The 18,519-nt window shown below is 44.5% G+C and overlaps 1 protein-coding gene and 1 pseudogene across 2 annotated transcripts in view; both read right to left on the reverse strand.

Annotated features, from left to right (window-relative positions):
* LOC308252570 (phosphofurin acidic cluster sorting protein 2-like) overlaps positions 1-18,519 on the reverse strand; it is a gene marked incomplete at both ends in the record, with an annotated part of 211,747 nt that overhangs the window by 169,090 nt on the left and 24,138 nt on the right. The window lies entirely within an intron of this gene.
* On the reverse strand, positions 8,022-8,969 carry LOC308253966 (olfactory receptor 3A2-like; annotated as a pseudogene). The gene has a single exon. The product of its transcript is annotated as an olfactory receptor 3A2-like (transcript).

The following is an 18,519-nucleotide window of genomic DNA, read 5'->3' on the forward strand; positions in this document are numbered from 1 at the left end:
CTGTATGGATCAGCTGTGTCTATGCTGGGAGAAGTTCGGTGCTGGAGACAGCCTTATAGGATTAGACTTGCCAAATTGCAATAGCCTCTGTGCTCAGCTTGGATGGGGTGGAGTCTCAGTCTTGGCTTCCCGTCAGCCTTTCCCTTGCACGCACATGCGCGCCTTCAGACCTCTGCCTTCCCAGCTCCCGGGTCTCCGCCCGAGAGTCCAGACTCCCCCCACAAGAGAGTGGGTCCCCAGGGGCTCGCCTGGAACTGGGGTTCACTGCAGTCAGAACTGGGGATCAGTGCAGTCAGGATCCTCTGACTCCCTTCCACTAGGGAAAGCCTGTGGCAACCTCCGCAGCCTTTGTGCGCACTGGCACGCGCACGCCTTCAGACTTCTGCCTTTCCCAGCTCCCGAGTTTCCGCCCGAGAGTCCAGACTCCCCCCACAAGAGCGTGGGTTCCCAGGGGCTCGCCTGGAACTGGGGTTCAGTGCAGTCAGAACTGGGGTTCAGTGTGGTCGGGGGCTTCCTTCCCTCTTCCACCAGAGAAAGTCAGCCAGGCTCTCAGCCGCCCTTCCTCTCTGCATGCACAAAGACCCTTTGCCGTACCTCCAATTCTCTGTGAGCTTTTCTCTTTCCTTCTAGTTGTAGAATTTTCACTCAGCCAGCTTTCCTGTGGTTCTGGATGGTGTCCGTTCTGTCTTTTAGTTGTAGTTTTGAAATTGTTGTGCGAGGCAGCAGTGTAGGTGCTTACCTATGCCACCATCTTGGTTTTTCTCTTTATGTGCTTTTACTGCCCATGGAATAAGCAGAGCTGAGCTTCACTAAGAATAATGTTATTCCCTTGCAGAGAACACACTGGCATCAGAGGATGGAGTCTGGTGACTCTAACCAAAGGGAAAGTGTGATGAGGGCCTGAGCTCACATGGCTAAAAAGTTGGATGCGGTGAACTCTAAAATAGTCTTAAAATTCCAAGCGCACATACTTGGTGAGATTGGGAGGGGGTCATCCTCAGGGTTAATCACCATTTATAAAACTGATAATTAATAAATGCTTTACAAATTGACAAATCAATAGATGGATAACAGCTCATTACATATATTATATTAAAGAGTAATTAACTACTCTCCATTTTCCTTTTTGGATCCATTTTAACACAAGAATTAGATAATGACCCTGTGATTTGTTACCTCTTTACTCATGCTGTTTTTTCTACCTGCAAGGGCTTCCCTCCAACTCCACATGGCCAAGTGTATGAAGACTTAACTCAAATACTGGCTGCTGAATGAATTCTTTTTTAAAAAAAGACTCTCCATCTCAAAAGGATCCCTTTCTCTCTCCCTCTCTCTTTCCTCTCTCTCTCTCTCTCTCTCTCTCTCTCTCTCTCTCTCTCTCTCTCTCTCTCTCTCTCTCTCCCCTCTTCCCTCTCCATCTCGCTGTCTCAGCTACCACTATACATTATTTCACAGAACTTATTGCAGTTTACCTTATAGCTAAGTCACTTCTCTAAAAAGCCCTACTTCTCTGGAGACTGATTCATTTTTCCAATAGCAGTACTTACCACAATACTTCACACATAGTAGGTACTCAATATTTCTTAAGTAAATAAATGATGGTTCAAGTGTTTATAGGATTTTCGAGAAGGAGGGCTCTAAAATGAGCTGGAGTTGTCATGGAACACTTTGTAACATACTGGATTTGCTAGAGACTTTTATGCATTAGTCTGATGGAGGTGGGGGGACAAGAGCAGGGTGCAAGGTTGCTGCAGGGACTAACTACTGCTTTCCTAAGTTTTGATGGAACAGGTAGGAAATGTAGCAATCCACACACTAATAAGTTTATTTTCATGTAAATCACCCAAAAGAATAAGGCCCTTAGGAGGGTGAAACCTTCCAGACAAGTAAGTTATAGTCAGGGATAGAAGAACAACAAAACAGCTGCTGCCAACCCTCAGGTGGCCAGAGGTACAACTTACCTGAAATCAGTGGGATTCTGAGATGACCTCCAATCATCCAGTGACATCCAGAGGGTCTGACAGGGTCACCATGATGCCCAACATGAGGAGCCCTCCTATATGACCACTCTTGGGGCCTTGTAATGAGCCCCAGGCTCTCCTCACTGCACTAAGACAGCTCCCTACTCTGGACCTCCACCAGTTCCTCCCAGTGATGAAAAGGCTCAACAAGGCCTGCGACTGGAGTGAAGGTTCTGGCTGCCTGAGGAAGTCGTCCTGGGTAGTGAACTAGACTCGGGGAGTCCCTTCACACTGACCCCTAAGAGTAACAGAGAGCAGGTGGCTTCATCCAGGAAAGGGGGCATGGGCAAAGGGGCCAGAGAGGAACCAGGACCTCCGTGTTATCATCCCAGATCTTTCCCTAAAAAGGCTTCCCTTTTTTAGGGGCATCAGTTGCACTACATAGAGTTGGGTTTGAGCTGATGCCAACAGAAGAGCAGAGGAAGGATCCCTGGGAATACTCACCCTGACATGGGCATAGAAGCCAGTGGGTTTCCTTCAGGGAAGAAACTACCAGGTGTGCAGACTCAGTTATCTACTCAGAAAATGAGGAGCTGTCAGCATATAAAAGAAAATGAGGAAAAACAAGCTGACAGCTTCTCTATCCAAGGTCTATTTTCACTGGGTGTTATCCTCTGGGGAGACCTCAGAAATTAGCCCTCCCAGGAAAGAGGGGACATCTTGGGAGAGATACAAGTTGTTTTGTAAACAACTCAAGCCCTTCATAAATATAGCAACAATGCCTTACACTTCTGGTAGTGAGATTTTCTTTAAAAAGTCCTTATCTCTGCCCTGGCCCTATGGCAGGGAGTTGGGACAGGTGACATAAATTCCACTTAATGGTGGGTTGCTGAGGCCTACAGGACTTGCCCATGTCCTTAAAGTCACCCAGCAAACTAGAGGTGTAATTGAGACTAAATACAGGTTTTATTTCCCAGAGGGGTTTTCTTTGCCAGAGGCCAGCCCCAAGCAGGTGCCTTTGAGCAGAGACAAGCTCATTCCCAAACTTGCCTTAGCCCTGGGATGAGGAGGAGGCCCCAGAAGAGAGGCAAGAAGGAGAGGCTTTCTTCAAACCCATTGGGGCATAGTCCCAGTAGTCCCCCCTCAGTGCCTTTTTAGTGGGGGCTACTGGAACTATGCCTTGGGGCACTTGTAATGGTTCTGGAAGTGGTGATAAAGAGCTTTACCTACTAGAAGGATCCCAGGGATGCTGCCTACCAATATGATTATCTAGGCCAGGCCCTTGAAAATAGAAAGCCCTGGTGAAGGTCATAGATTAGCAAACAGAAGATGTGTGAGGTGGAAACATGTGTTCCCCCGACCCCTATACCCACCAGTAACTACTCACCCAACACCCATCCCCCAAGAGAGAGTGCTGTCTCTTCTCCCAGCAGAGAAGCCTGCTGCAGGAAGAAAAGCACTGTAGACAGACCTGCTCCCCTGGTTACTAGTTGTTTGACTGTGTGCAAGCTGTTGCACCTTTCAGGGACTCAGTTTCCTCATCTGTGAAATGAGCATATCTCCTATCACAGGTTATTAGTGAAGAATATTAATGAACTAAGACTCATTAAGTTGCTAGTAGAAGTTCAACAGTACATGAAACATAGAAATTGATAACATTTATGAGTGCTTGTTACAGACACGGAAGTATGTCAGAACCTTACATACTTGGAGTCTGTATCTGTCCTCACAATTCTATGAAGGAGATTAGAGCAGACAGAACCAATGTTCTGACTCAGTTCTTGCTCGCCCCTTCTGATTTCAGCCCTGGCTGGACTGGAGAGTTCCCTGTAGGTTTCTGCTTAATGTCAGCTGACAGAGTGTAGCCTCTTCCTTGGAATCCGCTAATATCATGAACAATGGGACGGGAAGGCTCACTATGTCTGAGCACATGTGGAGCTCAGAGGGCAGAGGACAACTTGAAAGTAGGAGACAGGAGACAGTGGATAATGCCCCACTGCCTCTTCACCAGGCAACTCTGAGGGGCATTGTATATGCTCTGGCACAATCCAGTCTCTGCTGTCCACAGCAGGGACCTTGGTAATGACCCTCAGTCAGGGGTACTTCTTCTTTCTTTGTGTCACTCTCTTCATAGCCTCAGTCTTGCTCCCTGGGACCACCTCCCAAATAAATAAACTTGCTCTTGCTCCCTGAGATGACTTCCCATTTAAACTGCACATGCATCTTTTCTTGGTCTGTGCTTTGGTGGGAGCCCAAGTCTGACAGTTGGCCATGGGATAGCCCTAGGAAGCACATTCTCCAGCTGAAATTCTGGAACTGGACCATTCATGACTGCTTGGGGTAAGTGGAGCTGGTGATAACCCCTAGCATAATTACTGAGACTCTCTTGTGGTAGGTTGTGATGAGGTACAGGTGGAAGGTGAAACACTAGGTTATGTGTTAGCTCTAGCACACTATTGTTATGAGAACCACTTGTGGCCCAGTGTACGGGTTTGTGCACATTGAAAGGAAATTAATTAGAAGGTGGCAGGCAGGGTGGGACTGGGAAAGAAGGGCTGGACATGCCTTGGAGCCAACCTCCTGCAGTTCCCCAGCTGGCCGCACCTGGGGTAATGCAACTCAAAGGGCATCTGTGGAGTGAGTGGGCTCCCTGGTCCTGGCCTGCAGGGATTAGGCCAAAACTGGCTCTTCAACATCCCCTGAGGGTTTCCAGAGTGCGAGAGAGCACTGTAAAGTTGCTGTCACTCAGCATCTTCTGCACTGAGTGTCTGCCCCCTGGTGGTAAGTACGCGTCATACCTACCGGCCGGTCAGATGGACGGTCAGTTGGAGAGTTGCTTAGCCTTTTATATATATAGACTAGAGGCCTGGTGCACAAATTCATACATGGGTGGGGTCTCTTGGCCTGGCCTACGATTGGGGCCAATTGGGGCCACCTCGCCCAGTCCTATCTGAACCGATCAGGGCCAGCCGGGGGGAGGGACTGCAAGAGGTTGGCCGGCCACAGGAGGTTGACTGTGGCAGCACATTGACCACCAGGGGACTGCTCCTGTGTTGAGCATCTGCCCCCTGGTGGTCAGTGTGCGTCATGGTGACCAGTCGACTGGTCGTTCGATCACTTAGGCTTTTATATATAGACTAGAGGCCCGGTGCATGAAATTTGTGAACTGGGCGGGGGGGGGGGGGTGTCCCTCAGCCCAGCCTGCACCCTCTCCAATCTGGGACATCCCTCTCACAATCCAGGACTGTTGGCTCCCAACTGCTCGCCTGACTGCCTGCCTGATTGCCCCTAACCACTTCTGCCTGACAGCCTGATCACCCCCTAACCATTGCCCTGCCAGCCCGATTGACACCTAACTGCCCTCCCCTGCCAGCCTGGTCACCCTTAACTGTACTCCCCTGCAGGCCTGGTCGCCCCCAACTGCCCTCCACTGCTGGCCCAGTCACCCCTAACTGCCCGCCCTTGCCAGTCTGGTTGCCCCTAACTGCCCTCCCCTACAGGCCTGATCCCCCCCAACTGCCCTCCCCTCCAGGCTTGGTCACCTCTAAATGCCCTTCCCTGCAGACCTAGTCCCCCCCAGTGCCCTCCCCTGCAGTCCTGGTCCCCCCAACTGCCCTCCCCTGCAGGCCTAATTGCCCCCAACTGCCCTCCCCTGAAGGCCTGGTCTCTACTAACTGCCCTTCCCCTGCTGGCCTAATTGCCCACAACTGCCCTCCCCTGCTGGCCATCTTGTGTCCATATGGGGGCAGCCATCTTTGAACACATGGGGGTGGCCATCTTGTGTGTTGGAGTGATGGTCAATTTGCATATTACCTCTTTATTATATAGGATAGATAGATAGTAATTATAAGAATAGTGGAGTTTTAAAAATAAAGGGTGGTTTTTGTTAACTTTCTTAGAAGTCTTGAAAAAACATAATGATGGACCCAGGTCAGCCAGCTATCAATTCAAGGTATGTTGTGAAAGCCAGGATACTTCCACGGCAACACTTAATGAGACATTAATCTTCTGCAGCCACAAGGCAGACAGTGCAGAAAATCTAAACTTGGACCTAATTGTAAGGGTGGTAGAGCTATAGTGGATGATGAATGTGTAGCTTAGTTGCATCTCCTATGCTAAATCCAGAGCCCTGATAGGGAAAGGGTGAGACCTTGAGTCCTGGATGGGGAAGTTTGAGAAGGTGAGCATAAGCATTTGGAACCCTCCAAATGCTCCTGAACTTGACTGGTAAAAGTATCCTTGCTCCCTTGCTAGAGTGAGTCAATCTTTTTTTTTGCTGAAGACCATGCAAAGGAGGTGATTCTCATCCTCCTCAAGAAGTTCTCCCATTTCTCCTCAGTGCCTCCAGAAAAATTAGGGTTAGATCTAGGCATAAGAAAATCCCATCTATAATCCAAGAGGAAATATTTATCTCCTGAAAAGAATTCCCATAGCTGGCTGTGTCAGGCTGAATATGGCCCCCAAAGATATCCAGGCCCTAATTCCTAAAATCAACTTTTGATATGGTAAAAAAGTCTGTAGATTGTTATGGATCTTCAGCTAGGGAGCTTGTCCTAGATTATCCAAGAGAGCCCAAAAAGCAAGAGTCCTTATAATAGACAAGTAGAGTTATTTTATTACAGAAGGGAAAAAGGCAATATGATGATGGAAGCAGAGACTGGAGTGATGTGGCCACAAGCCAAAGGATGGATTCTCCCCTAGACCCCCCAGGAAGAACTTTCCCTGCTGACACCTTGAAGTTGGCCCTGTAGGACTCATTTTGGATTGGCCTCCAGACCATAAGCGAATACATTTCTATTGGTTTAAGTCACCAACTTTATGGTAATTTGGTAAAAGAGTAATAAGAAACTAATACACTGGCTATTAAATCATGGCATAAACTGGATGTTCCTACAGTTCATAGAGGAGCAATATGGGAATGGATCATGAGGAATGAAGGAGTAGGTACAATGTAAGGCTGAATAGGAAGAGTTCTTTGACCTGGGAGCACTTTTCAGGATTTAGGGTTTAATCTTCTGGCAGGGATGCCTGGATCTGGTCCCAATAAACTGCTGAGATGTCTCTTTGAAATTGGATATTGGTTATAGGGCTTCTACAAGAACCACAGTCAGACCAAGTTTGGCAGGCCTACCTGTGTGACTGTTTTCCTCCATGTCACAGGGTGGGCAGAAGTGTTCCTAGTCTATGCTTCAAAGTGTAGGAGCTGGATGATGGGGTCAATCAAGATCTGCAGTTGGGCCTACCTCTGAGGACACAGAAGAAGAATGTGTCTTCTGACATTCTTCAGGATTGTGTGTTCAATTCCCAATCACAGCATATATCTAGGTTGCATCTTTGATCCCCAGCGGGGCACCTGTAGGAGGCAAAGGATCAATGTTTCTCTCTCACATCAATATTTTTCTCTCTCCCTTTTCCTCTCTCTAAAATCATTAAACATATCCTAGGATGAGGATTTTTTTTTTTTTAATTTGGACACAGGAATCATGCTCTCCAGAGTTACTAGAGAACACATGACCTTTCAGCTCCCATTTGTTCCCTCTATGTTCCAGGGCATCTTTGTGTGATAGAAAGAGATGAGCTGCATTTTCAGACTTGTAGAAGCCTGATGAGATAAATAAAATAATTCTGATCTCTAGGCATATGTTTTATTAACAGACCAAGTATACCTGAACTCCAGGGAATCAGATGACTCCCTGGTGGGGAAAATTTGCAGGAATATTTGGGAAAACCAGGCTATAACTAACCAAAGAGTAATTTCCTATGGGACTTGAACCTGTAAGCATTCAGGGCTCCCTAGGTTTCACTTCTCCCCAGAAAAGGGAGCACACAGTGATTGAAGTTGTAATTTGTCAAGGGAACTGACAGCATTAATTTACATATTTATTGTCTATAACTGGCCAGAGGTTCTTTGGGATGCAATAACTACTATCCCCTACCAAGAAAAAAAAAATTTATGCTTAGAGAGATAGAAGAAGTTCTGAATCATTTGTTCTAGTTACTGGCCCCAGAGGATTTCTCCTTTAGTCCAAAAAGATAATAGGAGGAAGTGAAACTGGAAACCTATGTCAGTGACTGCTTTCCTGTGATTACCCACCAGAGGGCACCCTGCACATCAGGGTTTCTAAGGCTGTAGATAATTGGATTCAGCATAGGGTTGAAGACAGTGTTAAAAATTCCAACAGCTTTATCTTTGTCTGAAGCATCCTCTGAACCCATACAAATGTAGTTGAAGATACCAGTTCCATAGAAGAGGCAAACCACAGTGAGGTGGGAGCCACATGTCAAGAAGGCTTTCTTCCTGCCTTCCACTGAGCGGATTTGTAGAACTGCAGCTGCCACGTGGATGTAGGAGGTGATGATGAGAACCACAGCTATACCTGCCATTACAAAACTCATAACAAAGAGCAGCAGCTCATTGAGATGGGTACTAGAGCAAGAGAGCAGGAAGAGCTATGGCAGGTCACAGTAGAAGTGATTGACCTCATTGGGACCACAGAAGTTGAGCGTAGTTAGGACAATAGTGTGGATCAGTGCATTGGTGAGGGCACAGGCCCAGGACACAGCCACCAATATCTACTGCACTGAACGGCTCATGCACGTGCTGTAGGTGAGGGGCCGGCAGATGGCCAGGAATCGGTCATAGGCCATGGCTGTCAACAGGAAGCAGTCCACACCAGACAACTGATGGAAGAAGAAAAGCTGTGTGAGGCAGGCTCCATAGGGAACTGCACACTTGTGGAACAAGAGGCAACCCAACGTTGAGGGAACAGTTACGGTGATGCACCCAATGTCTAGCATGGATAGGTTCCCCAGGAAGAAGTAAATGGGGGTGTGGAGTTTGGGCTCCATCAAGATGGCAGCCAGGATGCTGAGGTTGCCCCCAACTGTGACTAGGTAGGCAAAGAGGAAGAGAACAAAGACAAGAGGCCACAGCTCCAGTGTCTCCACCAAGCCCAATAGAAGCAACTCAGTAATAGTTGTTCCATTGGCCCCAGATTTTGGCTGCATTAGTTCCTGCAGGAAAACATCCAAGGAGATAAAGAATCATTCCTCTCGATATATTTATTCAAAAAGAATAAATTTTTTTCTATATGCTGAGCCTTTTACTAAGTACCCGCTCGCTCTCCAAGTAAGGACTTTCCTACTCCCAAAGACACACCACAATTACCTCAATGACTTTCTTCATTCTCAGGTATATGGACAGGTGGCATCATCATTCTGGACTTCTCTCCCTGTCTTAGCTGAAAGAATCTATTAGTAGAGATTATGAAGGGCAAAACCCTTGGGAAAAATAAATAAGTAGAAAGTGTATTTCTGATTTAAACATAGCAGAGCAAATCTGGAACTTTCTCTTCTCAAATCTCTTCCCAATACAGACAAAACAAAAATATAAATATAGATTCTATCTTCAAAGAAACTAGCAAATATCCAAAACTCTTAATGCACAAACTAGATCAGAGGACTTCAAGTACAGTGGAGGTTAAATAGGAGAGTGGCAGAAAGAGAAAAATCCATGACCGTAGGAAAATCTAGACAAGTATAATTCTCCATAAAAAGGGGCACTCACTAGGGAATAAAACCAAAAGCCCTTCTTTGCAATAATGGGAGTAGGGTGCATAGTATGGCATCATTACCTCTGTGATCCTGAGTTGGATTCAAGAAGCAGGGGAGAGCTAAATGACAAATCTCACAGGTAGGCTGTATTTGCAGGCTGTAGACAAAACATAAAGTTGGGATGAGAGATAAAGAAAACAGTTCTAGTTACCTATCTACATTGATTACAGACAAGGAAATGCTAAAATAACTCACCCCTAATTTTGAATCATAAGGGTGCCAGAAGACATAATATTTATGCAAATGAATGCTCCCAATATCTGGTATTGATATATACAGCCAAAAGTGCAGGATTTCAAGCAGAAATAGAATAATAGCTAGTGGATTTTAGTGACTTTTATAATAGAGTTAATTTGACAGAAAAGTAAGGCTATAAAAGACTTCAATATAATTAATTATTCAAGAGGTAGAACTGATATGCTCACCTTTTTCTTTTTTCCTCTTATACTCAACTTTTTCAAATGCCCACAAAACATTCACCCTCCCCAAAGAGCACATATAAACCAGAAATTCAGCAAATTCTTAAAGCATAAATAATTCAGACAATAATATTTAATCACAATCCAATTTAAAACAAAACAATTTTTACCAAAAAATCCCAATATTTTTAAAAATCTTTAAGAAATAGTTGGACCAAAGATGGAATCAAAACTAAAAATAAATAATGTCTGTGGGAGGAAAAGGGGAGATAATGAAATTAATACACACTAAAGCATTATCACTAAATCAATGTTCAGAAGAAAATGTATAACCTTAAGTAACTATATTAAGAAAAAGAAAGAACATTGATTAAAAAATCAAATCAAAAAATTAGAAAAGAACTATAATAAATGGGGAGAGGTTGGAAAAAGGGTTCATTTAGTTAAAAGAAGAATGAAGTTTAAGGATCAAATGTATAAGATGGTTACTATTTATATATATAAAAGCCTAATATGCTAAGTGTCCGACCGATGGGTCAACTGTTCAGTTGACCACTCGACCAGTTGCTATGATGCACCCTGACCACGAGGGGGCAGATGCTCCGACCAGTAGATTAGCTTGCTGCTGGGGTCTGGCTGATCAAGACTGGGCGAGATGGCCCCAATCGTCCTCAATCACTGGCCAGGCCAAGGGACCCCACCCATGCACTAATTCGTGCACCGAGCCTCTAGTTGTTAATAATACTGCATTGCATCATTGAAATTTGCTAAGAGAACTTAAATATTCTCACCAAAATATATATATATATATATATATATATATATATATATATATATATATATATATATATATAACTAGGTGAGGTGATAGATGTGCTCATTAACTTGATTGTAGGAATCCTTTCACATTGTAAATGTATGTAATCATTATGTTGTACATTTCAAACATATTTCAATTTTATTTGTCAGTCACACTTCAAAAAAGCTGAGAATAAATGAAAATAAAACGACATTTTAAAAGCTTTAAAAAAATGACAAGTCCAGGAATAGACCTAAGGTAATGTAGGAATTTAACATATGATGTAAGTGGAATCTTAAATGAATGGGAAAATGTGCTATGCAATAAGTACTATGAGTAGAAGCAATAACAGAGCTATCTTGGAAAAACATAAGTTGTATATGTACCTCATATAGTTTGCAAAAATAAAATTCTAAACGGATCAAAATATTTAAATGCAAAATTAAAATTATTGGGGGGAAATGTGGAATTTTAATAGTATAAGGATGACTCAAAATATAGGAAAAAACTTAAAATAACCATAATTGACTAATCTATAAAAATTTAAAACTTCCAGCAAATTAGCTAAGCTGGAACTACATTCCCAAATTTCATTCTCTGTATGATTCCAGGTTAGAGTTGGCCACAAGGGGAATTTGCATGGTAGTTGTAAGGTAGAATCAAAAAGGAAAAAGGGAAATTTGGCAATATATTTCAAAATTACTAGTGTGCTTTTCCTTCCACCCAGAAATCCCACTTCTGAGAATTTATCCAAAAGATATATGGGTACATTTAAAAAGTGACATATGCATGAGGCTGTTTGTTGCAGCACTGTTTGTAATCCTATCTAATAAAAGAGTAATATGCAAATTAAGCATCACTCCGCTACACCCACAAGCCACGCCCACCAGCCATGCCCACCAGCCAATCAGAGCAAATATGCAAATAAACCCAACCAAGATAGCTACAGCCACAGAGAGCAGGAGGGAGGCTTGCTTGGGTTTCCCCGGCAATGGAGGAAGCCAAGCTTTCCACCTGCCCTTGCCAGCCTAGGCCTCCACTCAAGGCTACAAAGTTTCAATGATAGAAGATACATAAAACCAAACAGAAATGGTGGCAGCCACAGAGCTGGAAAGAGCAGGAGGCTAGGGTTTCCCCGGGCGATGGAGGAAGCCAAGCTTTCGGCACACCCTGGCCGGCCCAGGCCTCCACTTAAAGCTACAAAGTTTCAATTATAGAAGATAAATAAATCCCAACAGAAATGGCTGCCGCCACGGAGCAAGCAGAAGGCTTGGCTCTGCTCCAGGCTACAAAGTTTCAATTGTAGAAGATAAATAAACCCCAGATACCAGGGCCTCCGCTTGGGTAGCCAGGGGGCGTGGCTGGCCTGCAAACCACCACAGGCTCCTCACCCAGGCCACCCCACACCCCAAGGGAACCCCCACCCTGATACGGGACATCCTTCAGGGCAAACCAGCTGGCCCCCACCCGTGCACCAGGCCTCTATCCTATGTAATAAAAGAGTAATATGCAGATTGACCATCACTCCAACACACAAGATGGCTGCCCCCATGTGGTCAAAGATCCTGCCCCCATGTGGACACTAGATGGCCACCACAAGATGGCCAGCAGGGGAGGGCAGTTGGGAGGGACTAGGCATGCAAGGGAGGGCAGTTGGGGGCGATCAAGCCTGCAGAGGAGGGCAGTTAGGGGTGACCAAGCCGGCAGAAGAGGGAAGTTGGGGGCGACCAGGCCTGCAGGGAAAGGCAGTTGGGAGGGACCCAGGCCTGCAGGGGAGAGCAGTTAGGGGTGACCAGGCCTGCAGGGGAGGGCAGTTAGGGGTGACCAGGCCTGCAGGGGAGGGCAGTTAGGGGAAAACAGGCTGGCAGGGGAGCAGTTAGGCATCAATCAGGCTGGCAGGGGAGTGGTTAGGGGGTGATCAGGCTGGCAGGCAGAAATGGTTAGGGGCAATCAGGCAGGCAGGCAGGCGAGCAGTTGGGAGCCAGCAGTCCTGGATTGTGAGAGGGATGTATGACATTGGAGAGGGTGCAGGCTGGGCTGAGGGCCCCCCCTCACAGTGCACAAATTTTGTGCACCGGGCCTCTAGTAGCAAATAATTGAAAATAACCTAACTGTTCTTTATCAGAGGACTGGCTAAATTCATAATGGTATATCCTTACGAAGGAATACTATGCAGCTATAGAAAACAGCTTTGTCTGTAGTAATTTGAAAGATATCAAAGCCATATTATTAAATGTAAAATACAACTTGTAGGATGCTTTGGTTTACATTGAAAAGGAGCAAAAGAACACACACAGGCACACTGATTAATATAATTAATATAACATAAATAATATAAGTTTTTATATCCAGAAGAATACTCAAGATTGGAAGTATTGGTCTTCTCTGGGGAAGAAGATTGAGTTAGTGGGAGGCAGAGTGATAAAATGAATGAGTAAATAATATATTAGAAAAACAAAAGTAAATCCATTTAAATAAGCCAATAAACTGATATCTAGGCAAGTAACTCTAAGCAAGAAAAAAAAATGGGTAAATGCAAACAATTACAAATAGAAAATATTACAGCCAGAGATACACAAGAAAAAAATAAATTTTAAGAGAATACTCCCTATAACTCTATATTACTTAAATAAAAAAATTAAGTAAAATAGGCACAATTATAGGAAAATGTAAATTAAAATATATTTTAAATAGTCGTAAAAGCCAAATAAAACAGAGAGGAAAAATGAAAAAGAATGTCAAATAATTACTCTAGTAGCAAGCTCTAGGCTCATAACACTGTTGAAAGAAATTTTGTTTAAACTTTAATGACTAGAATATCACATGGTATATAAACTTCCCTGCAGCAGAAAATGTTAAGCACCCCAATACTGCAAAAACTATGCAACAGAATATTATTTTAATACTAACACAAAAACACTCAACACTCACACTCTCACACACAGAGAAACAAGACTTGAAGGAAATACCAAAATGTATCTGTGATTTGAGTTATAATACAGGTGATTTTTATTATCTTTCTTCTAATCTTCTCTACTTTCTGATGTGTCTAAATTAATACAGTTTATTCTAATAATATTTTACAAAGTACCACCTTGTGGGCATGATCAAGACATACCTATTAAGTGCCACATCACAGTAAACTAACTGAACAAAAGAGAAACCAGAAACCACTTCCCCTGTGATTTACACTGCACAGGCTGCCCCAATATCTTTAATACTGACAGGATTTCCTGGGAGCATTCCCTGATAATAATCATAGCTAACCGTTACCAAGACACTTACTCGGGACTTGGCACCCTGTACAGGTCTAAGTGCTTTGCATGTATCAACTCACTTCTCACTTTTTCCTCACAACCTCCCTATTAGATGGATACCGTTTTTAATCCCTGTTAAGGCGGGGGGTGGGGGAGGGGGCGGGCATGAGTCACATAAAGCAAATGGCAGAGGCAGGATTTTAACCCATGTAGTCTGACTCCAGAGCCTGCTCTTAACTTTTACACACACCACTGCTCTAAGAAACCCAAGGTATTTCAAGGATCATAAAGTCATGTCCATCTCCTGCAATTCTCTCTAAGTCTATTTCTGACTCATTCTTATGACTCAAAGACCCAGTCCCACAATCACTGTAGCTGTACCCTTGTAGACCCCAGGTTTCAGTAGCTGAAGTCCAAGTGAGTGCCTTGAGTGAGTCATGGTCACAGTCAGCAGACTGCATGTCATCAGATTGCAAACTTTGTGACTTTCTATATCCCCATTTTACTCATGCTATTTCCTCTATATAGAATTTCCTTCTCTCAGCTCAAATTCTCCCTCCTCCAGAAATACCTCCCTGATCTGTGCACCTCTTATAAGTACCGCATGCTAACCGATTGCGCCACTGGAGCTCCTGTGCCCATCTTAAAGTGATATTTACATCTTCAACATTGCAGCTGCACTTTGTCTTCTACATGGCACTCACCACTTCACCTTCTGACCCAATCAGTTAGTCATTCAGTCCACCTTCTGACCCAATCAGTTAGTCATTCACTTCCTACAGTCCATTTTAAGATAAGATTCAAGTCTGATTCAACTTTAAGAACTATATACATAAATTCATTTTAATAATGTTCCATTCATAGATAAATTAATATATCCTGACAAAGAGGGCATCATTGTGGCCTACAGGAGTGATGAAAGGGCTTCTGGACAGGTTGGGATTTGTGCTGGACTTTGAAGAATTGATATGATTTGGAGGCGGTAGACACAAGGTTAGTGCTGTAGAGATGGCTCCTTTGTTTGTCTAGATGGGGCATGCAGTTGTAGCAATCCACACACTGACATGGTTTTATATAAATTTTCCATATATTTTCTATAATGAGAAGAAATCATCCTTAAAAATAAGTAATTCATGAGCTGCTGACTAGTCTTCAGTCAATAAAGGTTGAAGCTTACATGAGAACTTCTAAATTCTGGGTTGTCTACTGGACTATCCATCCAGGACATCCATGCTGATGAAATCACAAGAGTGATCGGAGTCAAGGGGTCCCTTCTAGACCACTACTCTTAGAGTCCTACAATTCTATTCTTCAGGCTATCTATTATGCTGTGACCACTTCCTGCTCTGCAGTTCCACTAGGTCCTTCATGCACTAAGGTTGGTCTTAGTGACCTGGTCAGGCTGCCCAATAAGGATTGGGTTCCCAATAAGGGAAGTGGAAAACTGAATCTCATCCTGTTCACCCATAACAGAATAAAAATTAATAAATTTTTTTAAAATAAACAAGCTTTCATCTAAAAGAGAGGGAACTGATAAAGATGCCTGGAGGAGGAGCTCCAATCTCTGCATCATAGTCCCAGCTATTCTAGTCACCTGATATGTCATCCTGAACAAGCCTCTGATTTCTGCTTCTGAGACCTTGGTTGCTGCATCTATAAAACCAGGCGGTTTTACTACTCAGTAACAACTAAAGTCCCTTCCCTGTTACATGGGAGCAGAGGGAGGGCCACGAAAGAACTCACCTTGTGTTGGTGCAGAGGCCAGCAAGGTTTGATGGAAAGGGATGTAAAAGGGGGAACACCTGCCCAAGCTCCGTCAGCTACTCAGGAGGAAAGAATATGTGGGCTATATATATGGTAATGAGATAAAGAGAGGCTGAGATCATCTCTGACATGGACTTCTCCACCATAGTGCTATCCCCGTGGGGCCTCAAAATTAGCCCAAGAAGGGGGAGGAGAAAAGAGAGAGAGCTAAGCACAGGTTGATAATACAAGCCCTAATTAATACTACAGCGGTCAAGCAGTGGGGCCTTATACCTCTGTAATGGTTTAGAAATTTTCCAAACATTCCTACCCCCCTTTCCATATTAATCTGCAGGAATCATTTGGGCAGTTACTATAATAACTCCACTTAACACCTAGAACATAGGGGAGTTGTTTGTCATCCAGGGAACTTTGCTCTATCAGATGTCTAGTCCAAATAGGACCTGCGGGCAGAGACAAGCTGACTTCTAAAGCTGGAGATGAGGGAGAAACCCAACAAAGGAGGCAAAAACTGGAGAAACCTTTTCAAATGTCAAATTCTTAATGAAATCTCAAGAACAACGTACATTCTCACCTGGGGTCTTGTTAGTGAGGGCCACAGAGACTGTGCTGTGGGAGTCCATAATGATTCTGAGAGGTGGCGGAAGCACTGTACTGTGCTGGGAGGGCCCAGGGGCCTCTGGAAAGATGCACCCTACCACTAGTTTCTGGGCCAGGACCTTAGAAGATGACAGCCTAGTGGTAGAGAGGAGGAAAGACAGGAATTTGGAGAGGTTGTGTAGTGCATGTCCTCCTCAATGAATTACTCCCATTGCCCTTGTGAGAGCCTACCTTCTTCTGGACTTGGTAGAAGAATAGACCTGCTCTCCAGTTACCAGCAGCTACTGAAACCCTTTGCACCCCAGTATTCTTGCCTTTGGAATGAGAGTAATATCCCCTCTTCAGGTTGCTGGGAGGATTAAATGAAGTAATACACAAAGTTCCTAGTAGGAGACCACAAATGTTGTTAACTAAGATAACAATTGGTAACATTTATCATGTGCTTGCCATGTATGTTACATCACACCATGAGCTTTATATGCATTGAATCCCAATCAACCCTTTAAACAATTCCCTGAAGTAGACCCCTTTATTATTTCCGTTTTACAGATAAATAAATTGAGGTTCAGAGTGATTCAGTAACTTGCCTAAGGCCACAGAGTTAGAACTTTGAGGAATTGGGATGCAAACTTGTATTCGTCTGATTCCAAGGTACATGATCTCAACAAATATGCGGTGTGACTTACTCTCCCACCCTCTTCCAATCAATCCCTCTTCCCCAAACAATATACTTTTAGCTCCTGTTGTTTGTGATAAATACTGTTTCAAATATACCACAGACTGTGCTCTAGGATTAAGCCTGAAGCACTCAACCCTCAGTAATAGCAGCCTCAGCTCCACTCCAATAGCTCCGTCTGTAGCACTGAGATCCACATGCTCCTGCTACCTCCAGTGTCACTCTCTTGCTCTCCCACTGTATCTGCTACTTAGTCTCACTGCAAAGAATTACAGACATGGTGGTCTTACTAGAAGTTGACACTCCATTGTTAGGCTTGCATTGTTGGCTCAGGATGTAATGTGTGAAGGTTAAGACTCTTCATCATTCAGTAACATTCTTCTAAACATAAAACTTATAAATGATAGTAGAAGCTTAAACATCAATAAAAATATACAGAAAAATTAAATATACTTTAAAAATAATCCTGAACTAAAAAGGAAAACTACTAATGCAGTATCATATTCATGCAAGAACCAGCCTCCATATTAATTTTCAGCCTAGGCGCACATGATCTTGGTGGTCAGAAATCTTTAAGCCTTGAGCCAGTTTAAATTTGTGTTGGACAGGTAGTGTTACTGTTATGGGCTGAATTTTTGTGTCTCCACCAAAGTTCAAATGTCTTATTGTGATGGTATTCAGAGGTGGGGCCTTTGGCAGGTGACTAGCTCATGAGGGTAGAGGCCTCATGAATGGGATCAGTGCCATTTAAAAGTGACCCCAGAGCCCTGGCCAGCATTGCTCAGTGGTTAGAGCATTGGCCTGCACACTGGAGGGTCGCAGGTTCAATTCCGGTTCAAGGGCACATACCAGGGGTGCAGATCTGGTCCTACCCCCCAGTCTGGGAGCGTGTGGGAGGCAACCGATTGATATGTCTCTATCACACGGATATTTCTCTCTTCCCTATCTCTCTCTCCTCCCTTCCCCCTCCCGTCCTCTCTCTCTCTAAATCAATGGAAAAAAATGTTGACCCCAACACCACTCACTCAGGCTTCCTAATAAACTTGAGGCCCGGTGTATAAAATTCGTGCACGGTGGGGGGGGTGGGGCGGGTATCCCTAAGCCCAGCCTGCACCCTCTCCAATCTGGGACCCCTTGAGGGATGTCTGACTGCCCATTTAGGCCCAATCCTAAACGGGCAGTCGGACATCCCTCTCACAATCCAGGACTGCTGGTTCCCAACTGCTCGCCTGCCTGCCTGCCTGATTGCCCCTAACCGCTTCTGCCTGCCAGCCTGATCACCCCCTAACCACTCCCCTGCCAGCCTAATTGACACCTAACTGCTCCCCTGCCAGGCCAATTGCCCCTAACTGCCCTCCCCTGCAGGCCTGGTAACTCTAACTGCCCTCCCCTGCAGGCCTGGACACCCCTAACTGCCCTCCCCTGCAGG

This window comes from Plecotus auritus (genome assembly GCF_963455305.1).
Source record: "Plecotus auritus genome assembly, chromosome: 7".
NCBI lineage: Eukaryota > Metazoa > Chordata > Mammalia > Chiroptera > Vespertilionidae > Plecotus > Plecotus auritus.